Raw genomic sequence first — 8,101 nt, 5'->3', positions numbered from 1 at the left:
CGGCACTTTGATAATGCGGCATCAAAGGTTTTGTACTTACTTCTCAAAGAAATTTGCCGCTTTTCGGAAGTACATGGTTATGATACACGCGCCGGCGGCTTCTTTTGAAATCTAAAACAATCGTTGCCGCCACGCCGAAATCATAACATTTGACACTATTTGATTGCCGCCATAGGGTGTAGGTATACTCATGCAAAATAATTTCGAATTTTTTTACACGCTTTATATTATTGTTTGATTTGCGGCGGCATCCTTATCATAGAGCCGGCACGTGGCGAGGCGGCGCGGTAGAAAGCAAGGATCATAAATGTTTATTAAGAAACAGTTACTTCCATGGAAAACGACATATAGGTCAGTTGATTTTTCGAATTTCTTATCAAATCTTCAGTTATTTATTAATCTGCTTGATCTTTACTATGGCTATATTCATTCAAGCTCACAATGTTCCAATTCTAATACGTTTTTCTAGGATTTAAAGTAAACTTTAATAAATAGTAATAGACTAATAGGTAATTGCAAGACTTGCAAGACTCTTGCTGCAAGACCAAGACCAAGACCAAGACTGGGAGCGCAAGACCAAGACCAAGACCAAGACCAGGTGTATTGGCGCAAGACCAAGACCAAGACTGGCTAAGTCTCGTCTTGTTCTTGCGTTTGGGCAACACTACTCTTCGCCATTCGCGATCCTTTTTTAAATAAAAATTAAAGGCGAATTTGAAAATTCATAACTAATTATCATTTTCAATTTTTACAAGAATCGCAAAGCTAACATCTACAGTAGCGAAACCAGTTTAAATGACGGGAATAGTAAATAATAATGGAGAATTCGAATTAAGATTGAAGAATCACGTGAAGCAAGTACGATAGGGTGGTGATACGGTAATAATTTCCCTGCCATTTTATACATTTCTCAACTATAAATAAGCTAGGAAAATATGTTTATTAATACGATAATTTAATCCTTTATCTATCGTCAAATTATTATTTTAATGAATTTAAATTAAATACAACATTTTGGTATATCAAGTTAGAATGCAACTTGCATTAAATACTCAACTTAGTAACTTTATAAATAATATGTAATATTCGCTTGTTCTTAAGTAAAATATTAATTATATCCAACATCCAATCTTAATAAATTGTATTTATAAGTTAATATAAAAAAGACTTCCTGCATAACAATAGCTGCAGTATAGTACTGCATAGCGTTCATTTTTTCGTCATTGTTGCAAAAATTTTTTGACGCATCTCGTCCTTATTTTATTAGAGGTAAGTAAGCAATTAAAAAAGGCATAATAAAAGAAAGTAATTAAAATATTGGCAAAATTATTACAAAGTATTTACTGTGTCAGCAGTTAACTGATTCTATTATCGATTTGAGGTGAGCGATGTTTGACAATTAAATTTAATGCAAACCCATCGAGATAAGGTGCTGATTTTTTGCAATTTTAGCATTTGATATACAGGTATGTTACGGATTGATACATAAGCTTATTGAATTGTAAACCTAAATTTTAATAAGATTATTCGCAACGTTTTATTTCACTCTGCTTAATTTCATTATTGAAATTAAAAATGAAAGACTACATTAATATTACCTGCATAACGCTGTTTCCATTGTCTTTGAGTTTTTCATAAATGATTCTTCCTAATCCTCGCGAATCATGAAATTCTTTCCTTGCAGGTGGACCAAAAAGGATTCTGCTTTGTTTAGCATGACCAATATCTGAAAGTTATATAACACACGCCTCCAGAATTGCAAATAACTGAAAATTCTTAGACAAAAAAAGTAAAAACTGGACTGTTACCTTTGTTGCAGTTCATATTATCACTTAGTGTCGCGAAGGATGTGTTACTACAGAGAAACTAATTATGACGGAAATCCTTCTCTGTATTTATTGTATAAAACATTGTTTAAATAATTACATAAATTTGGATTATTATGAGATAAGAAAAAATGAGAAACAAGTGCCAACTTTTACAAATTGTTACTTTGATAACAATTTTTCGGGAATAGTAATCCAATATAGGTACATGTTTGTAAGGGTGACGCCAGTCAAAAGGCCAGGGGGAGGGGGGCAAGATGAAAGATAGAAAATAAAAATTATAGGTACAAATTAATACAATTTTTCTGTGTAAATCCTTTACTAAAAGATAACAATATTTTAGTTAAAATATAATCTTTTTAAAATCTCTATGTTGTCAGTAATAATTTTTCGATGAACTCTCAAGTCTACTGAGGCGATCATCGTACTTCCTGGCCAGGCTTTAATGCGACTCAGGCTGCTAAAGGATCGCTCTACAGTACACATTGTGCACGGTACAGCGATCACAATTTTTAAAGCTTTACCGATTTCTGGAAAGAAGGGTTTCGTTTCTTTTAACACATGAACAACGGACACCTCAGTAACATTGGGTTTATCTTGTCAAAATTATTTCCAAAATTTAACTTCATTTTTGAAGTGAAACTTCTTTGCGCACGGTAGGGTAAGTTCGTTTCATGAGAGTTGCTATGTAACGAAATCATGCAACGGATGTCTCCCTGCTACTCGACCACGTAGTCGAGTTCGTAGGGGGGATCGCTTGAACCGTGAGCGTGCTTCAATGCAACGTTCGTTACAGGCAACTCCGGCATGTATAGTGTAAAATTTAAATTCATACTGTACAATAATACCATTAAACCAATTTCTTAACCCCTATCCCGGTATGTTTGTGTGTTTGAAGAAGTTTCACTTCAGTAGCGTGTTGTATAACTACGCGTTGTATTTTTTTATATATGGTAGATTCGTAGTTCGTCTGTATTTGTTCTATTATTATGCTGCTGATCTATCCTTAATGACTGATATTCCTAGTTCAATGATTGTAATATCGATGCAGGTACATTTGATTTGGTGAAATTGTAATGGATAAGAAAAGAAATAAAATAAAATTGAAAAAAAAAACAAAATTCAATTAAAAATTATGAAATTTCATTATTTGAATTGTAATATTTATTAGTTACATTTTGTTTCATTTCTAATTTTTTTAGTTATTGAAAATTAAATTTGCAGATGTTTCGTTCAGTTACTCACTTAAACATTGTTCGGGAGTTCTTGACAAAAAAATGCAAGTGACATAATTAAATGTGCGAGACACATCGGTTAAGCTGTTAAAAAATAGCAGTGAAACAAAACAAAACATTAAATATAAAAAATCAGATGAATGATAGAGAATGTTAATCAATTTTAAGTGCGTGATTTTTGACCTTTAGAAATAGTACTGTTTGGTATTTCGTTTTGGAATAGATTATGAATTTTTTTGGTTTCATTCTTTTTTTCCTTATTTTCACCTTGTAAGCAAATCCTAAATCCTAAGCTATTTAAAAATACTTAAATATATAAATAAGTCAGAGGGCTTTGCGTGGTCCAACATTTTGACAGATTTTATTACATACGCATATAATAATAATAATAGCAAATCAGAATGCAATTTCTATGCAACCAATAGTGCGAAGCGAAGAAAGCAGTTCAGTTTTATTGCGAAATTTGATCGGAAAACTAAAAACGAAAATCCATTTTAAAATTTCACGTTTTTGTTTTAATGTGTAATTAACAATATTTTAATAACTAATACAACTAAAACTTCTCGAACAGGCTTTAATAGTTTTTAATCTACTATTTTTTAATGGTAATTGTAAAGAATTGGGTCGTCTGGTGTCTAATCGCTTAAAATAATTCTCTTTTAAACTTTTGTTGAACAAATTAAGAGACAATTTTTTGATATTAATTTTTTGTGCTGCTGCGGAGTTCTTGAAAGTAAAGTTATGGTTGGGAACATAGACATAGAGAATGGATTGATCCTCACAAAAGTGACCACTCTCCAGAAAGAGAAAGTACGAATATTTTTTTTTTTAAGTTGCTTGTTTAGGTTTTTATCCAATTCCTACAAAAACTTCAATTCTGTTAGGTACAAGTCGATCCTTACTTGGAAGATTCGTTGTGCTCGATGTGCGGTGTCCAACAGGGTCCATATTTTTGTCGCGAACTGATGTGTTTTCGCTACTTTTGTCGCACCTGTTGGCAGTGGCAGCACAATCAGGAACTGCGCCATCACAAGCCGCTCATGCGCAACTCCAAGACGAGCAACCTCGTGGGCTTGGGAAGCGGCGGCAACGCCGGAACCGGAAACGGCATCGGTGCATCCTCTTTGCCTTCTCAATAAATTAGATCCGAAAATGCGTGCTACTCTACTCTGCTCTTCTCATTACTTACTTTTAAAAAATTCCCAAGACGGTGCAACGCGACCGATTACTACGTCAAACAAAACACACATACAATAGCAATAAAAATCAAAATAAATATCAAACGCTCACATTATACATACGTACGTATGTACACGTGGCAGGGTCGCGGCGCTATTTCTTAATTAACAGTAAAAATACAGTACGTTTAATTACGTAATTGAAACACTTTTATCTGCTTTTGGCCATGCGAACTCTCATTTATTATCTTTATCTTTCTATTGTCTCTTTTTTCGTTTGCATTTATGTTATTGGAGCAGTATACATATGATAAATATGAAGATGCATTTGTTGGGGTGTAACGCCCTGTGCATCAGGTCGTTCGTTACTTGTCGGTACAGTCCTTAGGTAATGTTAATAATGATGAAAAAGGGTGAATCAAAAATGTGCCTTTTTACAGAAAAAGATAAAATGGAAAGTGTTGTGTAAGTATAAAATATTTAACTTTAACTTTGAAGTACGTAAAAAAAATTGATAAGTAATTATGGTGAACGCAACGTTAAATGGAGTTAAGTGCTCTAGTGCAATTTGTGGATGGGTAATTAAATATTAAATTAATGATTTTACAAGGGACTTTGACAATTTTACCGTACTAATATTTAAAAACAGTGGTTTTATGAACATATCTATTACAATAAATATTATGAATTCACTACCAAAAAGTTTAATTAACTTAGCGTTGTATTTGTTAAAAATTGGTAATTGTGCAGATGATGGGGCTCCCTTTCGGGTTTTGGTATCTTTCTAGATAGTGATAGAAGGGTGGAAACGGAAAGGTATAGGTGAAAATTGGTAAGGGCGTGAATGAAAAGTGATATTGTATAACAAGTTTTAAAAAAAAGAGGATGGTGAAGGCGTGTAAGTGAAAAATCGAAAATTTGAAAATAAATATCTCCCCTAGATCTACTAATTTAAATAGTTGGAGCGATTTTAGCCAGAAAACATAAAAAAAGAATGCAATAATCACTCCAATTGTTTTTTGGTTTTATTAGGTTAGAAAAGAGTTGTCAATTTCTTAATTTGTCACTTCCACCCCTCCACTTATACCCAAAGACTTTATTAGTGTTCTTCAAAGTACCCCTCCACCCAACTTACTCTTCGCCACTTAAGAAAAATTTACTATTCTTCTGCAATGTCATCCCAACCCCCTTCTTTCTTTTATTTCCAATTTAGAGAGACATTTCTATCATTTACACAATNAATATAAATATTATATAAAAACATATCAAATAACGGACTGATAAGGTTTTTTTTAAACTGTATTGTCACTAAAATTTAATTAAACATAATAAATGTAACAATTAGTTTTTATCTTCACGAATGCATAGGGGTTCTTTTGTTTGACTGATATTAAACAAGGAATCCAAATTTAATTATAAAAGCAAATTTTGATACCATATTTGACTTGCATGTGTACTGACATGATCTAACAAATAATATGGTTAATGTAGTGCAAAATTATTACGAAACTGTTCATTTCACTTTGTGATTAACAACATTCGGTTTTATTACGTAAAAATATATTGAACAAAGTTGAACTATTCTATTTTCAGTTGTTTATTTTTCTTGCTTTTGGATAATGGTTAATAAATTCAATTAACTGAAATTCAATATTGATTAGTTAAATATACTGGGTGTTTATTTAACAAGCGGTAAAAATTGATAATATTATTCCTTGGGTTCATCATCATCATAAAGTCGTCTGTCCTAAGGCTGGTTGGACACGCACCTCCACTATTTCCTATCCTGAGCTAATCCTCTAAACCTAGAACATCCACATCCATAACTATTTGGGAACAGTAATCTAATCTAGGTCTATCTCTACTCCTCCTAACTCCTATTTCTGCCTCTAATATGTCTCTGACTAGATCTTCATGACTGAGAAGGTGTCCTACCAACCTATCTCGCCTATTTCTGATGGACTTCCATAGACTTCTTTGTTCTCCCATTCTTTCTAATACCTCTTCAGTCTAACCTTCTCTATTCAGGATATCTTCATCATTCGCCTGTAACACCACATTTCCAGTGCTTCTAACCTTTTCTTTTCCGCCGCGCCCACCGTCCACGTTTCGAACCCATAAAGCGCCTTGCTCCAAACATACACCTTTAACAATCTTTTTCGAATTTCTGAATTAATTGTTCTCGAGCATAGACGTGATTTCTTTTTATTGAAGGAGACTCGACCCTGCGCTTTACTCTGCTTTATGTCCGTACTACTCCTTTCGTCCTGACTTATCTGACATCCCAGATACGCTTTTCTTGTCTCCTATCTTCATATTCGCTCTTTTTCTACATTTTCCACCCTTGCAAACCAGTGTTCCGTTAGTTACTTTGAGAATATTTTGTCCCTTCAAATTATTTTTAGAAAGCATCTTTGTTGCAGAGCGATAAATGTTTTCCGACAATAGCAAAGTCTTATTGTCTAAATATTATACACGTAAAGCTTTATAATCTAAGAACTATTGAAAATGGCTAGGTTTCTCCAGTTATAGAATTCATATATTCAAAATTCTCCTCATTGTTCCACGCCCGTGACCCGTGATAAATAGCTAAGTTGAGACAACAGGTACTTTATCATGTACTATATTCGTTTACTTTTTGTAGCGATGTTACCTTCAGTTTGACCGGTGCAAAATAGAAAAGAACAGCACTAGGCCAAAAAAGAAAAGACACAACTCTCGGCCAAACTCTTAACCTGTGAGGAGCGTATAATCCGTACAGTACTGCATGGAAAAAATGACCATTTTATCCACTACAATTGCATTGCTCAAATGTGCTGTTATTGGTACCATTTATTACTGAAAATATCAACGAGATATTTGTTTATATTTGAAGACATATTAAAGTCTTTAACGCTTGTTTTCGTCTAGCGCTACTATTCATGATGGAACAAAACTTTTGGCAGGTACTGTATGAAAAAGTATGTTTAGTGAACAAGAGTCTCTCGTCTCCATACCTACGATTTTGCCATAATGTAAATGAAGTATACTAAAGGTAGTTCCTGTGCTTACAACAGGTGTAGCTATAATCACAGTTACAGTCCGACTCGCACGACTTTTTTTCTCCCTGGTCAAGACGAATATGCAGGAACGTAACCTTTGTATTTCCTTACTGCATTGTTCGACTAAGTTAGGCTTTGTACCAACACACAACTTTTAATATTTTAATTCTTTGATGACGTACTTTGAGCTTATTTGAAGGATGCTTGTCTGTCACTTTACTGGTCTCCTTGAGTTGTAACATATATTTTATTATGTTAATGGATTTATTAGGGTGTAACAATCTGATTGGGTTTTTGTCAGGGTTTTCCCAAAAATAAAACAAATAATAAAGTTTATGTTTTCTTTATTACCACATACGGATTGTTCGGGACTCATAAAAGAATCGGAATAAGTTACTATTTTCTCACGAGCGGACTGGCCACAATGAGTCTCGGGGTGAGAAAGGTTTTGATGTTGATGAAGGATCTTTTTTGCTCCAGGAAATTTCATAGGGTGATGGATAGAATAAATTGCCGATTTCAAATTCAATTGATAATTAGCTCCTAAGCATATTTCACACTAAATAGTACTAAATCAATCAAAATAATGCTTTCTTTAATGTATAATTGATAAAATTAATTGATTGACTGGAACGACAAACAACAAACCGCATATACGAGGGTGGATTGATAAGTTTCCGGCCTGACCAAGAAAAACAAGGTTTTTAAAAATTTTTTTTTTTTATTTCTCAACATAATCTCCTCCAAGGCTGATACATTTCTCATAGCGGTGTTCCAGTCTATTAATGCCATCTCTATAGACTGATTCGTCAAGCTCCTCA

The 8,101-nt window shown here is 33.5% G+C and overlaps 1 long non-coding RNA gene across 1 annotated transcript; it reads right to left on the bottom strand.

Moving 5' to 3' along the window:
- Positions 1–1,622: 1,622 nt before the first annotated feature.
- On the bottom strand, positions 1,623–1,870 carry LOC108738382. Its single transcript, XR_001937968.1, has 2 exons — positions 1,809–1,870; positions 1,623–1,726 (listed from the first exon to the last, which is right to left on the bottom strand). It is a non-coding gene; the product is annotated as an uncharacterized LOC108738382 (long non-coding RNA).
- Positions 1,871–8,101: the final 6,231 nt, after the last annotated feature.

This window comes from Agrilus planipennis, unplaced genomic scaffold, assembly GCF_000699045.2.
Source record: "Agrilus planipennis isolate EAB-ADULT unplaced genomic scaffold, Apla_2.0 scaffold178, whole genome shotgun sequence".
NCBI classification, from domain to species: Eukaryota; Metazoa; Arthropoda; class Insecta; order Coleoptera; family Buprestidae; genus Agrilus; species Agrilus planipennis.
This window is presented reverse-complemented; position numbering and strand designations above follow the sequence as displayed.